Genomic DNA, 18299 nt, shown 5'->3' with positions numbered 1-18299 from the left:
AACAAACACAGGGAACTGAATAGTTACACTCCTGCCTTCCAACAAAAAGGTCCTGGGTTTGAATCCCAGACCATTCTGTGTGAAGTTTGCACATTCTGCCATGTCGAGATGGGTTTCCCCCTGATGCTCCAGTTGCCCCCATCAACTTACAACATGACCAATTGGCTATATCCAGAGAGGTACTTCTGGCCAAATCTAGGTCAAGATCTGGAGATTGGTGCTGCACAGTGGTCACTGTTTGCCCATTGACTCACAATTTGCACTCTGTTTTGCCCACTCTTCATCCCCTTTCTCACTTGTCAAATAAAGCTTACGGGCCAAAAAATCTTTCAGTAAATTGTCAGAGCTGGGACTCGAACACACAATGCTGGGGACAGAACAGTATGTTATTGTATGTGCAGCAGTCTTATCTAACGAGACATCATATTTCCTCATATGTCCAGTGTTTCTCTTGTGCTTCATTTATTCTTACATGATAATCACGGTTCTCTCGCACCTCTTCCTGAGCTCACCTCGCGTTGTCTAGACCCACCTTTGATGTGCACCATCTTCCTCCCCCAGTCTCTCTCCCTTTGCCTTTGTCTGAACCAGCAAATATATGTCTTTGCTCTTCTCCCCTCTGCCTCCTTTGTCTATAGTCTTTCCTCCCATCTCTCCTCTCTCTCATCCCTGTCGGCCTGCCAGCTGTCGGTGTGGCCTCGGGCTCTGTGTTTTGTGGAGGTATCAGCGTTGTCTTCATGTTATGGATGGTACTAGAGGCAGGCTTTACTGCCGCAGCTGCCACAGTGTCTCAGTCTCAGTCGCTTGGCTGTAAAATGGAGCGCTGGGTCCCCTGGGCGAGCCGGCTCCCAGGACATTACTGTTAAAGGCTTTGTCGTGACCCGCTGCTACCAACTAAACTATATATCACCTTTCTGTGGCGCGGATAGGCAGCATTCAGCTCACGTCTCTCCCCCTTTTCTCTCTCTGTATGACTGTATATCCCCGGCTCACTCCTCTGCCTCTGCTTCTCACACTTGCTCATTCATTGCGTCTCGCTCTTTCTTCCCACATTTCACACAAATAAACACATACATCGGGCTGTATAGTCTCAGACGTAAAGCTGCAGTTTCCCCCGTTTCATTCATCAGGGAAGGAACTCTTTACCCGTCACTAACAAAGAGGCAATAGAAAAGGAAAAAAAATACATATTTCTCTATGCTTGTTCATGCATTATAACCTCTAACCTAAGAAGAAATCTGTCACAAATTATAGGCATAGAGTTTTATTATGTATGTTTTGTCTTGCATACAATTAAATATACTTTAGCTTTACATAATCCTTCATGTAGAGTGGGCGAGATGCCAAAAAAAGATTGGCTTACTTGAATTGTTTGCATCATAAGCTTTTAAACAGGACAAAATATGCTGCCAATTGTATACTTTTCAGTGAGGTTGAAAGTAAGTGAAAAATACAGCTCAAATGAAGTCCAGACCCTAAAAAAACACACACAATATTTAACAGTATTTAACTAAATTCACTTTGTTACTGACTCTTCCCGTGTCTCCACGCGTGTCCTGTCCTTCTGCGTTCCCATCCATCTCCCTCCGTCCGTCTTGATGGCTGTCCAACTCCGGCTCAGGACAAATCAATCCTTCACTCATCCCGTTTGTCAGTGGCTGTGTCTCTGTTTGTTTGCTCACTTTATCACCGTGTCAGCCTATGTCACTTTATCTCTTCTCCTCCATGTCCATTGATCAGTCGCTCCCATCCGTTCACTTGGAGCGGATGTGACGCTTTGTGATTCCTCATTGAGTGCTGGGCATGTTATCTTATATCCTGACACACATCTCTATCATCTGCGCTTGGTTTATGGTTTGCTCTCAAGCCATTGGAGTAATTATTTTAACTTTTATTATTGCTAATGTATTCAAAATGAGTGATCTTGGCTAGTATGGGGACACCTACAGCTGATTATGAATGTATAGTTTTCCCCCAAATGAAGGTTACTCCAACAGCCAAAGACTATACTGCATTTAGGTAAAATGTATTAGAACAACACTGGTTAATATCTGGTTACTGCCCGTTACTCCCGCCTCTAAAATCTACAAAATGAGCTACATATACTAAAACCTCCCTCCTCTGGCTATGATGCACATGGACTGGCAACGCTGATAAGTCCACACACACTCAGCCTCATTACCCAGTGAAATCTGGGCTCTGCTGCTTGAGTGTATTTAAAGGAGATCGCAGGCAGGCATGCAGTTATTGGACTTGGCCTAATTGATAAACCCATTAGTAACACTTGTTCAGATAACATGGGAGGAATCTCAGTCTGTGCACAGTCACTCCAAATGGCTCTAGTTAGCCCTAGAGTGCAGCGCATTAGCGAAAGCTTACGGGCCGATCGGAGCGTTGTACAAGTGTACGGCTCAGTGCTGTCGGATAAATAGAGACACGTGGAGAACATAAACAAAGGAAGCATTTGAATAGCATTTTAAAAGGCATTTTAAGACGTTATACTCTTTGCAGACTTGAACAATGATAAAAACATCACTAATCCTCACTGTCAGGGTAAAACTAAACCAGGAGTATTCGATGTGTTGCATGTATCTCCATTTATTGCCCCCAACATGTGGAGAGCTTTGACACTGTGGCACACTCTTCATGCTTCGTCAAAATGTGTAGTGTGATTCATTGGAATGTCTAAGATGCATGTGTTAACAGTTCAAATTGCTACTGATTCTAGACCATTTCATTATAACAAACTGTCCAACGAGATTGGCTTTTATATTACTGAAAAGACTTATGTACTAGAAACAAAAAGTATGGGTATACAGTTGAAGATCCATAACAACCAGAAACAAGCAGCAGATAAATAAGTTCCAAAGGACAATCTACACACAAGAAATGTATTTTTTACTCATCCCCTTGTGAATACCCCTTCCTAATTGCATTTGTACTCAGTATATCCATGTTGATTTTCTTTCAGTTTCCTACTTATAACAGTACATTGTGTTAAGAAGATTTATCCCAATAGGATTTAATTTTCGACGGCTGTTTAGTTGAAAAAGTGAGATCCCTCTAAATGATTGTGAGCTGACAGTGTTTTTCCTCTGGGTGTTGATCTCTCCCTCGCTCCTCAGCCCTCCATATCCTCATCCCCTCGATTGCTCGTCTTCCCCCCCTCTCTCTCTCTCTCTCTCTCTCTCTCTCTTTCTGTGTGTGTGTCTCTCTCCCCTGGGCTGGACACTTTGTCCTTGTGCTCCTTGGCCCTCCTCCTCCTGCTGCAGCTCTCTGCCTGCGCCCAGTGTGAGTGATAAATTATTCGTGGGCATGCTCGGAGGGCCCAGGGCTGCTCATTCCTGCACACAGAGGACTAGCATTGATCCGGCCTGTGGTTCAACTTAATTGGAAACCCAGTTACACCAGCTACAGACACACTCCGACACACAAACAGAGCGCACGCTGACACGCACACTTCTCCGTATGACATCCTCTGTGAGGCAGCGGTAATGGGCACAAATTTATTGCACTACTAAAATACATATAGATCTATTAAAAACGGTTTCAATCGCCACTGTAGTGATGTTAATTGTTTTAGCTTCAAGCATATGCCTTTCTCTTCCTCTGATGCGTAGGAGCAAATATTAGTTCAATTAAGCATGATTAACAACACCGTTTTCATTCTGTTTCTTACTTTTACATCAAGGTTCACCTTCCTGATGCCACTATACACATGTTACTGTGACTGAAGTTGACAGAAGTTACCCCCCAGCCCGTATCAAATCAAAACATGCACAGTGTAGAGCAGGGGTCCTCAAACTACGGCAACTTAAATAAATAAATAAAAATTCCATACATGTCCAGCAGGGCCACTGACATCAGAGATCAAACCACTAAAATAGTGGTTTGCTATTTAGTGGCACATATTTGATTCCAAATATCAAGTGTTGATTTTGTGGATATATTAGTGTGGATGACTGTGCTAGTAATCTCTACTTCACAATGAGGCCTGCTGCATTTTGGTCTGGGTCATACAATTGAATGTTATAGCCAACCCGACCCGGCCCCCCATCACAGTCAGAAACGATAGTGTGGCCCCCAGAGAAAAAAGTTTGTGGGCCCCTGGTGTAGAGTGATCTGTCAACAGGGGAATCCTGAATAAGAATTCAGTTGAAAATTCAGAGAATACTTTTTTGGTGTTGTGCGTGATCGTCCACTCACAGGCTTACCTCCAGCAACTGATCTAAAAACAAATAAACTATAGGCAATACAGACCCTGTATACCATCATGTGCCATTATTTCAATACACATCATAAAAACGGCAAACTCACTCGGTCTTAACACACAAGGACAATTACCGACCCTCTTCTCGCATGCACACTTTATAGTCACTTGGCCTGCATCCTAAGCCGCACTAAAGAGGAGTAACAGTCCACAGTGGAGCAATATGCAGGCCCAGGGTTATCGATTGGGCCGAAGACACTGACTATCATACAGCTAATAGATTACATCAGACACATCGCGGCAGCCCAGTCAATGAGGCCTGATCCTATTAACTGGGGATTTGTAAACAGTTGTGTGCTCACTGCAATGCCGGCTGTGCTGCCGCCGCTGCTGCTTTGTGAGCCTTAGCAAAAGGGATGGAGGCTGTACAGATCTGGAGCCGTCTCGTATATTGTCACCCCCTTTGCCCTGACGATTTTCCCCACCAGTGTTCAAGTGTGCAGCGAGGCATGTAGTTGTTACTTGTAGCGCTCAGATTTTATTATTGTGAGGTATATTTAAGATTGCCTCTCTGTCAGACTTCAGTTCCTGAGGTCAGCACCTACACCATATTGGACATGACCTAGTCCGGTGAGTGTAAAGCATTGTGCAGGTCTGAACTCCAAATTCAGCACTGCTTATTGACATCAGAGAATAGAATTGAGGAGTCTCTTAGGGACATGGATGAACTGGTATCTTTAAATGAACCATTTTAGATCAATATAGCATATTCTAACAAATAGAATGTAGTGATCAAGATGTGTTTATAATGAATACTAAATACCTGAAGTAAGCATAATGCCCCCACCTAGTTGTAAATGTAGTGTACTGTGTGGCGGCTCTACTGTGAACTTTCCATTGTTTTAAATTATTGTAGCTACCCTAGATTTGAACTATTCTTCAGTGCTGACCCCATTCTCTTCTAACCTCATGTTTTGCGTATGAAAAAAAAAAAAAGAAGTATTATTTGTTGTTTTTGCAGACCAGCCCGTGCCAATGAAAAGAAAGCCCTGCACCGAGAAGAAAAGCGCCAGTGAGGAGGAAAAAGTGGCCGGCTGAAGTAAGTGAGACCCTGGGAGTCAGGAGCTCAGTTCATCTTAAGTCCATTTTCTGCAGCAGTTTTTGTGTTTAAGCAGAGCTGTGGTGGATGTTGGTCCTGGGGTTTTCAGATTAATTTCATGGCCCAAACTTATTCACACGTCGCTTTAGGGGCTGCGCGGCAAAAAAAAAAAAGAGCAAAAACACTGAAGGAAAAAAAATAGTGAGATAGTGTGAAAGTGGGTTTGCAGCCAACAGTGTGTTTTTAAGAGCAAAACGACTTTTCCAAAATAAATAGATCTGTGTCGTGGACTGAAGGAGCGAGAAAAGCCCTGGGTTCAATAATTAATTCCCGAGTCGAGAGTTTTGGAGAGCCGCTGATTGGGCTGATTTTTTTATTCTGTTATGATACAAAGGAGGCCGTTTGAAGTAATTTGTCCCAGAGAGAGCGGCTCGGAATACCATACATGCTTTGATTTAGCAAAGCAAATTTAATTTTGTTTGCTTTATGCAAACCAGCCGGGGCCGCGGGGCTTTCTCTGATTCCACCAGAGGGATGATGGTGCTGGTGGAGCCGCCGATGATGAAGGTGGTGCTAATGTATAACACACACGCAGCACAGTGCACTCAGACACAGGCAGTGAGCAACAGTTCAGAAGTACAAAGCCGACTCTCCCATACACACACACCCAGGCACTGCAATCCCTTTGAAATCAAAGCTTAAAATAATTGTTTGTGCGTTGTGTTTTGTTTCATTCTATGAGTCTATTATTAGTGTTACTGGTATTATTCCGATCATGTTGTTTTAGCTGCCTGCGCTCGGTGCTTACTGTGGTTTTGTTTTATGCCGCTAATGAAAGCTTCTCTCCTTTTGTTCTGCTTTGTTTTTCGCCATTTTTTTCCTCCTTTTTTTCTTCTTTCTCCGCTACGTGAATGGAATAGATGTGTTTATATCGTGGTCTTACACTTCCTGAGACGCCTAGCCCTTCTCTGCAAAATAATGAAGAGGCCACTTGTGTTTTTGTTTTTCCCGGGATCCTGTTTGACGATAAAGGGCCGCCATCCACACTCGCGGTGCAATACTGTAACGTGGCCAGGCAGACACTTGTGATGGATTGCAGTTATGTCATTAATAAAAGAGGAAATTAGCTTGAAATGTGTTGCGCACCTATAATTACCTCAGCGTTGTACTGTAAAACCGATCCATGCTCAAACGCCAAGGCCGATACGCAAGTAAAAAGACACCGAATGGGTGTCCGACTGATTTTCTTATGCTCCATTCAAGTCATTTTCTCCGGGAACAATAATGAGTGGATAAAGCAGAAAAACCCAATTTCCTTTATGCTTTTTATATCCTGAAAAAGCCCTCGTTGACGACCCTTTGGTCTTTTGTTATAGAAAACTGAGCTAATATCCTCCAGCTCTCGGCGCAGTTTAAAGGTCTTAATTGGATTCCATTAGTATATTGCTTGACATGACACTTGAGTCCGCTCTATTAGAATTCCCCTGCCTGGGATTAAAGCAAGACTTTTTTTCCACATTCAACTCTCTGGGCTCTTTTGTTAAAGTCTCACATATTCTCTGTCGGATTCACAGTTTTACTCTGACACCATTATTAGAACCAAAAGCTTGACTTAAACGTGTGCTTTCAAGTTCCATTAAGGGGTATGGCAGTGTTTATGCAGCAATAATCCTAAACATAAAAAGCACAGTCGCCTGGTGGAATCTCCGAACACAGTCTTGAATGCACTTGTTTACAAGCATATGCTTCCTACAGGTCTCTCCACATCGCATCCTGCAGTGAGTGTTCTCTCTGGTTTTACTTGAAAGAACCCAAAGCATTCATTGTATTCTGTTTTATGTGTTTCTCTTCAGTTTGATGTGGATGGATGTACGGTGTCTGCAGATCGGCACAGCGAAGACCTTAGGCTGGAACATCAAGACTAGGGCGCAATATCCATCACAGGTATGGCCATTGTACTGTTACTGTAAATTATTCAAAGCACTAAAAGACTGCAGATATATCCTATAATATGTAGCAGTGTTATGACACCAGAGGCAAACTGGTTCAAGATCAGGTTTGAATCCCAGACTACATGAAGTCTTTTTCTGCATGCATTAGCCATTCTCTTCCTCTGTTTGTAAGTTTCCTCTGGGTGCTACGGTTACCCTTACACTATATATATATATATTACACCAATAACTCCTTTGAGGCCAGTACTTTTACAAAGGGGGTTACTATGTCAGTTGGACTTTCTTGCATTAATAAAGGTCAATTACTATAAATTATTGAAATTAAAGAATCATTTATTTAATTCAATGCAATATTCATATAACTGCATGGCACACATAAAAGAAGCTAATCTGCATTGTTGATGAATAAATATACCAAAAGCAGTACTTTAAACTGCTACTTACAGGAACAGGTGTTTGAGATAATATTCAGTAGAACCTGCTACAAACATGGTCTGAAATGCATGTGATTCTTTCAATAGTTTACCAGTTATAAATTGTGTGTCCTCTTAGAAATGTGTGCTCCTTGGTGATGGTTAAAATGTGTACTGTGAGGAAAAATGTACAAATGCCACTGCCAGCACCTTACCTGTTCAAATTTACCACAGAGAGAGTCACCTTGGTTCTATACTTTTTCAAACACAGGTCATTTACTAAGCGTCTGCATCAGTGCGCACTGAAGTGCAGTTCGGAGTTGCGTCTCTAAAGAACGGCAAAGGCCACATTGTGGATTTAGCTCATGAGACCTCATGCATATGCAAAACGGGCGATTTCGCCACAATGCGCAAAATGTGGGAGTAAAACTGTGCAAAATGTTCACACGTTTCAATAGCAGGTATAAACGTTTGCGCAGGACAGTGTAATCCAGTTTTTGCACCAATGCCCCATTAAATGTTTTTGGCTCAGTTATAAAGAAAGGAGATAATAAAAGATGATAATTGTGTTGTCTTGACGATTATATAAAGAAAGTACCTACGACACTTGGGCATTTGGCTTCCGTATGTAGCCTATTCCATTGAACTGGAGCGATTCACAGCAGCAGTCCACCAAACGGCTTTTAGGAGTCTGCCCCATGTCCTTTTTAAGTCCTTAGTCCAACTCCACGCTGTATTGATGATACATGAAAAGGCACGCGCAGTATGTTCCGCTGTTCACCTGTTCCTTTCATCTTGGAGCGGCTCCAATGTGCGAACCGTACGCGCTCACTGTTCCTGCTGTCCCGTTGTCCTGTTCCAAACCTCGTAATCTTCAGTCCCACTTTCAGCAGCGCTGGTTAGACTACTGCAGCAAGTTTTCCAGAATGCTCATTGCAGATATACTGTGGGCTTCCTCTGGGTGAGCCCGAAGAGCATGAAGGTTTGTTTTGGGGTTTTGCCCCATGCACCTGTATGTGAACATAGATCAATATGGGAAGGAGACAGTAGGTTTTTACTCTAAAGCCAAATATTTAGATAAGAAGATTGATTTAGTGTAATAATAATGATTATTATTATTATTTAAATGTTTTATAAAGTAGCAAGTAACATGGGCACCTGTCATTTATCCATCATAACGTTTATCCTGTATGTAGTTGTTCTCTCAAAGGTGCTCAGGTATTTGAGAACAGCTACATATTGTCACATCCTCTGCCCATGCAGTAAACTCATTTGCCTATCAGGTTTAATATGTAATAATAATGTGCACGGTTTCTAATGGTAAATCAGGTGCACCCCCAGCACTTGCTCATTTTTAGTACTACTCTCAATTTAGCACCTGATTTAGTAAATGACCCCTAAGTATTTAATGTGTATGAACAGTTGCATGGCCTGCACAGGGTATGGGCCGCACGGTAGAGCAGCGGTTAGCGCTCGTGCCGGGTTCGATCCCGGGTGGGGCCTTTCTGTGTGGAGTTTGCCACTTCTCCCTGTGTCTGCATAGGTTTCCTCTGGTTCCCCCTACCACTAAAACATGTACAATAGGCCAGGATGAATGAGAGGGTGTTTGAGAGTGCGGGTGTGGGATGGAAATTAACCCATGGCTACAATCCGGCATGGCGTGTTCAGTAACATGCACAGTCACGACTAAAAAAAACAAATAAATAAAATAGATCCCTCTCATAACAGCATAACAGCTCATGACAGCTAACATTTTAAAAGTTTTTGGCACTTTGTAAAACTACTGACTAACTCCGGATAAAAAGTCCAAATTGTCCTACACCTAATGTGTTTACTCCATATAGAGACGCATACAAAGGAATAGTTTAACCCCACTACTGTATTGAACGTGGTGAGATGATTGTTGTTATGAAATGTATGATTACAGTAATTATCCCTATAGGATCTCTAGCTGTGGCAATTTCAAGCAACTTAAACAGTGTAAACTCATTTATGCAGGTCTTAAACACATAGGCTGCCCACGTCCATGGTATTTTAAAGCAGGTGTAATTTTGGGGGTGTAAAAACATCGAAACCTTCCGCCATTATGTACTTTCAGTGGTATAATATCTCTACACTGCGTGCCTCCTATGGGCCTTTTTAAATATGCCGCGTGATTGACAGCTAATTTCACACAGAGCTATACTCTGCGTGGGAAAATTTGGTTTACTTTAAAAAATGGTATTCAGTCTGGTATTTTAACAGAAAACGGGAATGTATCAGGCATGTACATATATACTCAGCAGGGTTATCGAGATCATTTACTTTAATATTCCCTTTGATTAAAAAGAAGAGCACAAGTTGAGATGGACAAATGAAGCAAGTAAAGTATAAGTTAAGTGCTTTATCATTATTTGTCATTATACATACAGTTGTACAACAATTCTCCCCCACTAGGTCAGCGCGGTGTATTCCTGGCTATATTTTAATGTTCACACATCACCACACTTTTCCTCGTAAAGCTCTGTGTTGCCACCGTAGCCTGTTTTATGATGGTTGAGACAGGTGATCTTGTCTAAGGAGGAGTGTCATTGTAATCCTCTAATGTTATTATCACACCCACAGCGTGTCTGAGTGTCCGTACCTGCTCTGATTTATACAGATGGAGGAAATGGTCGTCCTCTCCCTCTCTCTCTCTCCTCTCATTGTATCAAATGGGAATCAGAGGTACATTGCAGAGTGCGATGGGGAAGCAGGAGGGGTGGGGGGGGGGACTCCTCCAGACATCGTATAAACGCTTTTACAATGCTTTTACAATGTCAGCCTACCAATGACATACCAGCAATCAGTCATAGCTCTGGTGAGGTTTTACCTGTGCTTTGGCTCGCCTCAAAAAGTCTTTTATCCATCCACCTCCTGTCCACATTTGCCTTTGTGTTTTCCCCCCGTGTTATACAATTTCCTTCTTGTTATTTCCTATCCTATGCTTCTCCGTTTCTTTCTTCCGGGCTTTTTCGCAGCGTGCCATGTCATAAAATAGATTGTAATTACTGTGTTGCTGTGAGAAGAATGGATTAATTAAAATATAATGATGCCGATCACACCAGCGGGCGTCTGGTGAAATCCGTCCATTTAGGGTCCGTGGCAGAGGACTTGTAATGCCCTGATCAGACTACAGCGGTGGCCGCACTAATTATGAAGAATGGCTCTGTGCATGTGTGAGGACATGCGAGTTTCAGCAGAGCAGCGGTCACTTGTCATTGATGAGGTTGTTACGATACAGTCGAAATTAGCCGCGATATTGATAATGAGAGGATCCGTGTTGAAGAATATGAAAGGTAGCGGTGGACGGACTTGAACTTATATTCAACTTGAGTATTTGTTTCCAAGTGGTGCAAACGCCTATGAATATGACCTATTTTGCATAAGCGATCTTGAAAGAACAAAGCGTATTGTGCAATGTTATTTATGCTTTTTGTTAACTTTGAATAGTGTTGTTTTGAATGTTTCATGCTGTATAACACTACATTTTCTCTAACACAAAGTTTATCACCAAAATTTGACCTATTGTTATAATGTTCTGTTATCTTCAGATGTTAAGCACACACACACAAAAAAACCTTAAACTGTATTCAGTGTTTCATAGATGTAGCTTTTCATTCACTTTGGAATTCACATTTTTGCCAAAGCATGTATTTTGTTTGCTGTCTCTTTTTTCTTCTTTGTCTTATAAAGGACCTATTTGCATTGCACATAATCTTTTGCTAATATTGTCTATTTAAATGTGTATCGTAAGCAACGGCTTAAAAAGTCACATATGGTTTAATGTCAAATCTGAATGCAGAAAATGACAAACCGATGAATCACTGATTAGATGCTTACTGAAGTGAGACCTTATGCAGTTTGTTCATTTCGAAGGAAGAGTGCAAACGCTAAAAGCAGCCTTTTAACAAGTGCAGCCAATCTCTTCAATGTCTGGCTCCTGAGAAGTAACTGTGCACTTTTTTTTTCTTTCCCTGACACAATATAGCTATAAATGAGGAAAGTCTACGGGGACCCGGGGCATTATCTCGATCAAAGTTTCCCAGGGAGCATGTGTTCGCTGAGGACAGATGGGTTGTATGAAAGACCAACTGCACGGCTTTGTTAAATCTGATAGAAAAATGGCTGCCCTATAGATGCGGGCTTATTTGGCACTATATAGATGTGTATGTGTGCTTGGGGATTTGTAGGGTCTGTCGAGTGGGTGGATAGGGTCGCCCTGCTCCCCGAGTTCCCATCTGTTTGACCTCCTTATAGACCGTGTGCTATAGCATAGGTCCCATGTAAGGATACGCTGCCCCCCCTAACCCTCCCACCACCTCGGCACACCTTCGCTTCTATTGCACTGGTGACAATAAAGATGTCAGCCGCCACACGCCACAGCAATCTGCAATCAGATTTACTGTGCATGAAATATGGTGCTGCTTTTATTGGTCCAAAGGCTTGTCACTCATAATTTATTGGCGGTTGCACGGCCGGCTGTGATGTCAGAAGCACCCTCTGGGGAATCAGAGGAGAAAGTGATACAATACTGGGAGGGTGAGACGGGAGAGGACAAGAAAAACTAGCATCACTTTTTAAAGACCTTAGGACTTGAAAGTGCAAGTAACCATTAGCAATCTGTCTCGGCCACTTACCATCACGAACAGTATAGATACAGTACTTTTCAGCTTTTGTTTTTTACCAATGAACAGGGGTAGTAGATTTCCATCTACTTCTCCATGGTCATGCTGGGTGAGTGACAACCGGATTTAACCAAACACAATGTACTGTGAACCAGCAGACACAGCTGCTACACTGAATAGTTATTTTTACAGGCAACTACTAAAGCTACTAAGTGCACTTAAAGGTACACTGCGAAACATTTTGGCCTATACTGTTTCTGGCAAATCAAAACATTCTCCGACGACCAGCTCAACACAGAAAATGCTATTACTGCAGTGTGTAATAAATAAATTGATTTGGATGAGAACCTAACCTGTAACCCTAACCTTAAATCTGAAATTCTACTGCCTTTCGTCACATCTCCATGAAGACGCGCTCGAGACGTACCCACTCCTGGTAAAGTTTACAGTCATATCTTAGGAAGGGTGAGGTTCATGAATGTTTCTTTATACATTTATGAGGTATTTTTCAATGATGAAAATATCTGTCACAAAATAAATGCTGGTATTTCAATTTTACTGGGTAAAATTCTACGCGGTGTGACTTTAAAGTAACCGGCCACCGTTTTTCAATACCATCTTGACCTGTTTTGGAGCTATAGTGGAGAGGGGGAGAGGCTAAATGCTAACACCGTCTGCGCTGTGTTTACGTGATTGAAGGCATGGGTGAAGACCAGACGGGTCCTAAAGAACTCGTCAAAGCTAAGGTAAGAACATATCTCAGTATGTAAAGACGGTGGCCTATTCCTTTAAGCTCGTGCATGACGGCACTTCGGACCCGAATTATCACCTTTTTGAGTGACAGTGCAGGATTTTAGAGGCAGTTGTGGTGAACAGGTCTGGGAACATTTTCAAACTCCATATTCACGTTATTCCGGACGTTCGCGTGGGCGCCGCCATGAATTGTGCCCGCCACTTTTCTCCTATCTGTTAACATGGGACTGGAGAAGTCCGAATAAAATCAGTTACTACACGAAAACAAAGCGTTTTTTCGGCCGCACAGAGAAACGGTGCAGTGTTGACATGTTGGACAATGAACATTGGACATTTTACACAAATCAATCTACTAAACAGTCAGATTTTGAACATAGAATATTTTCCCTCGTTCTTTGTTTAAATGAACGGGCTTCGCGCTTGACCGGAAGTGTCAGCGGAGACGGAAGTGCGGAGACAAATCAAAAAGTGGCAAAAGTGGGCGGGGCGGAATAAGGTGACTAGTCCCTTTAAGGTAAATGTGCTTTATTTGTCATTATACATTATAGAGGCCAACTGAAAAAATACAACTGCTAAAGATGTTTGTAAATTCACTCTTAGTGGTAAAAAGGCACTGCAACTAAACTTGCTTTAACTGCATACCAAATGAGGACACAAGCACAAGTTTTACTAGATGTGAAAACGGCCCTCTTTTAGAAGCTAAAAACAGAAAGCTCAGAAAGTAGTCACTGAACTTTGCTGGAGACCTGCACGTGCAGACTTGATTGGGGACAGTTGCCGGGATTCTGGATGAAATAGAATCATAGGATCATTAGTCATTGAATCTGGCAACCCAAAGTATCAGGCTCATTCTGCTTTCTGATTGGATAGTCATTTTGAGAACCAAAGCAATGTAAACACAAACAACTTTCACGTCATGTAAAACATTTGTAACTGTAAAAAAAAAAAAAAAAAAATCACCATTACAAATGCTAAAACAAGCAAACAATTAAAAACAATATTTTACAAACTATTTTATTTAGAAGAGGATCAAAATAAAAAGAGGGGGAAATGATTAGAGCATGTGTAGCTCATATCAGGGGGCTCAAACAGGTTTTGTTTATGAAATGTTTCCAAAAATATTGCATTCCCTGTCTTTAAAGGGGTAAAAGGTTATCTACAATAAAAAATAATGATGATAATAATAATCATAATCATAATGTATTGCATTCAAGAGTTTATGAGCTTGAGCGAGAGTCAGGTTTAGCACGACTTGCAAAGTGGATGAAGGTTCATTGCTCTTGCTCTGTATCTTTTAAACACCTATTGATCACACGGTTGGCAGCGTACAAAAATCTAATCAGAATTTCACATCTCTTCTTGAAGCCTCGTGACCCAGAAATAGTAAGTGGTGTGAGCGTTGTAACAGCAGCTCGAAGCTCCCTCCTCAGGGCTGCAGCAATGTAAATAGAGAAGGCAGCGTAACGTCCAAAAAACAAGCTTAATTTCACATAATCTCTTCTGATAGCACAGGTGAAGCTACAGTAATTATCCAGTGGGAGATTTAGATGGGGAATAACAGCGGAGGGCTAGATCAAAGAGACGGCGGTCTGCCATCCACAAAGACAAAGTGCGTATCAAGGAGAATTCATGAGTGGTGCGGCCCAATCTTCTCCAAACCGGGGAGAGGGGAAAAAAAAGCATTAAAAAATGAGATAAGATTCAATCCCTCTTTTGAAAAATGAGACTGTGTTCGCTGAGAACTATTAGAATGTTTACATTTGCGGCATTTTGTTCCATATCAAAATAATTAATTGCCTCCATTTTCAAATTAAAAGTACATTACAACACAATTAAGCATGCAAATGAGTCCAGGCCTGTCGCACGCAGCCGGGGAAAAAGTGAAAGAGTACTGCGGTGATGTATGAGGGAGTGTGTGTGTTTTTGTGCAGGAGGTGTGTTGTCGTGCACCACTGTGTGTGTGTGGGTGTGTGCGTTAGTTAGCATCATGTGACGCATTAGCAGTGTCTTGAGAGAACGTCTTTGTGGTTTTATGTTGAAATTATACCATTGGAGAGATATAAATCAGAGGTTTGCAGTAATAAACAATGCATTAATTGGGTCAGTCTTATCTTGTGAACTGCGTGATGAGCCGTTACTGATGCAACGTGTTTGAAATTGGCCTCTACGTGCTTTCAAGGCCTGGAATGACTTTGGTTTTATTTGGTTTTATTTTACGATTTTAACTATTCTGACCAAATATGTCATCCCTAGCAGTGCATAACTTCATTAAAGTAGTAATTTTATTTTCAATACAGCCATTCCCATGCCTGGATAAATATAAAGAATGTTGAGTCATGAAGCCCGCTCGGGATTGTGTTGTCTATTAGTTTATTGTTAAGATTTCCTAATTTAGTAAAATACTTCTGATAACTAAATGCTGATGGTAAAAACTCAAATATTGGAGTTACCGTTCGCATAAAAGCATTTGGACACTAGAATGTGTGCGACGTCGTTCCGCGGCTCTTTACCTTTGTATATTGTTTGCTTACATTCCATATTCAATCCCAAACTCCAAACACCATAAGCTTATTGCACCCCAAAGAGAAGAAGTGGTAATGTTTAAAGCAGTACTAAGTAACGTATTTACCTTAATAAATCCTTTTTATAGTCCCTCTGGTCAGGAAACCACAATTGCAACTTTCCTGCCTCTGGGTCGGAGCAACCAATACACACTAATGGAATCCCGAAGAACGGGCTAACAACAGGCTAATGGGCAAAGCTAACTGTGGGCTAGCACCACTTAAACAGTATTTACAGCCAAGTTTGAGTGAAAAAAAAATATCTCCATTGTGTAATTGGATGCACAATATCCCTCTATTCTATTCTATTTTATTCTATTCTATTCTATTCTATTCTATTCTATTCTATTCTCTCCCACTTTGTTTTTCCCGTCAGTGTAGTATTTACTCGGACAATTAATGAGTAAGAAAAACGCATAATACTCCGACTCCTGCAGTGGCACTGTGATGGAGAAGCTGGTAACTTCTGTTTGAAAAGTGCTTAGAATACAGCGGATTAACCAAATGGTGAAGTTGTGTCTTACAGTTTTGGAGATCGCCCGACACCGACAGCTCCTCAGACATAGTATATTACTGAGAGTGTCCTCCCTGTGCGCGCGCTGACCTCCAACGAGTCCGCTTCTTGAAAGATGCTCAGATCGATCCGGAAACCAGGGACAGTAAAACATCATTTTGTCATAACCTTCCCTCTTTGGAGAGAAAACAGATATAAAAGTATATAGCCTGTGGTTTACAGCGGACCCCCCCCCCCCCCCCCCCCCCCCTCCCCCCTGCACCCCCTCAGCTGTTCCTGGCAGCGGCACACCGGGCTGATAGATGCCGGGCCTTCCAACACTTTTAATTGCTCGTAAATTTTTGATTCAGAGAAAACGCCACAGTCTCCTTGTCCTGCAGCAACATAGGTGACAGCAGTACCCAGAATGAAATCAATCCATATATAATATATATTAATTTGGCAGATATATTTGGTACAGTTGTAAAGAAAGATGACTATGTTTGATATTTTACTCATTTTGTTTTTTCTCAAACAAGCACAAAACTACATACAGATTAATGGACACAGCACTGTGTTTATTCTTAACTAATTATTTTCTAAGTGTGATCACTTGTCTTTTCATTTGCATCTGTAATGGCTTTGTAATAGGATGGAAATAACATGGTAACTATAGGTATGATGGGGAATAATGATTTAGAAGCTTTGTTTCCTTCTTATCACCAAAAAAACATATGTACACACATTTATTTATTCTATTTCCTGGTTATTTTTCCAGTCTTGCTACTTGATTAAAACTAGACTAAAGAGTGTTGTTGGCTTATTATTGTTAGCATGATGTGAATTAGGTGTGCAGCCTGTTTCCATGTAATTGCCATTACTTACCATGTTATTACACTTTTAGGTAGTAATTTCGCTCCTATTGCCATGATACTACTGTGCTGTATAGTGCTGCGGTCTCTTGTTCCACATGTTCAGATGCTCAAAAATACATCCCTAAGCTTGTTTGGATTGACCTTCTGACAAAAATGTAAGAATAACACACTAAGATGTGTAGAATTTCAAAGATCAATGAATAAAATATATGTTTTTCATCAAGAACTTGCATGTAAAGTGACAAGAAGTATCGCGCTGTATACATTTGCATACATACTCTGGCTGTTCTTTCTTTTTATGTGGGATATTCCTTTAAGTGCCTGTACACAGCTGACACTAATGGAGATGAGATTGAAAAATGGGGTTTAAAACTGTCTCCACAGACTTGTGACTGTTGCCAAGCCTAACAGATGCTCATCTGATCAATTTCTGAGCGCGTTTGTCTTCCTCCTCAGATGAAAGCTGCAGCAGATAAATACAGGTTTAGGCCCACCATTTGTGCTTCACTGCCTCATTCTGGTCCCGCACAGAGCTGTAGGGGTTGATTATTTGCTTGTTATGTGCAACTTAGATGCTTCTCACTATTTCCTACTCATTTTTTGTTAATTGTCAGAGGTCTTGCTTTAGCATCTATGTACAATGTTCTAGGGCTGCGTGGTCTTAGGGAAATTTCTAATCGTGATTTATCTGACAAGGGATTGCAATTAGATTTGCGACTACAGCGTGAGCAGGTTTTTATTTGAATAAGACCAATGGTGACAGGATATTGACAAACCAAGCAAGTGATGGTGTTTCCAAACAGTTAAAAATGTCGAAATTGGAAATAGTGTAAAATGTACAAATGTAAGTGTGAATCTGTCCCTGAAGTTTGTCCCTCCCCCAGCCCGCTGCCTGCTGCTCTGCTCTCATTTGTTGCTGTAGGTTTGGTCTGTTGTGATCTCTCTCCCATCGATCGTGCCGCTGTTCCCGGGCCTCTCCTAAATCATCATCATCTATAGGTCGGCGTCTGGTTCAGAGGCCAAAGGGCAAAGGTAGCCGCCCCGTATCCTGCTGAGATCGGTGCGCGTGTGTTCCTGAGCTTTAGTGCTGGCAGACAGTTGTGGTGCTGACATCAAGATGTTAAAGAACAGATACATTTTTTTTCTCTCCGCTGGATCACATTAGCTATAGAGGAAAGAGACTTGTTTTGGGGATTTACTTTAACTTGCTAGGGGGAAAATGGATGTGAAATGTACCATGGGTTTGGTGTTGGCCATTGTTTGTTCCATAATATTTACATCTTATTTTTCACTGCAC

At 41.7% G+C, this 18299-nt stretch overlaps 1 protein-coding gene across 3 annotated transcripts in view; it reads left to right on the top strand.

Annotated features, from left to right (window-relative positions):
- LOC306966923 (uncharacterized protein) overlaps nucleotides 1-18299 on the top strand; it is a 153329-nt gene that overhangs the window by 86685 nt on the left and 48345 nt on the right. For 2 of the 3 annotated variants that reach the window (XR_013793135.1, XR_013793136.1), the window contains exons 5-6: nucleotides 5232-5309; nucleotides 7163-7253. The exons of the other annotated variant lie outside the window; for it this stretch is intronic. The gene's annotated coding sequence lies outside the window, so the exon portion shown is untranslated. The remainder of the gene's footprint in view (nucleotides 1-5231; nucleotides 5310-7162; nucleotides 7254-18299) is intronic. 3 annotated transcript variants of the gene reach the window in all.

This window comes from Gobius niger, assembly GCF_951799975.1.
Source record: "Gobius niger genome assembly, chromosome: 8".
Classification (NCBI taxonomy): domain Eukaryota; kingdom Metazoa; phylum Chordata; class Actinopteri; order Gobiiformes; family Gobiidae; genus Gobius; species Gobius niger.
This window is presented reverse-complemented; position numbering and strand designations above follow the sequence as displayed.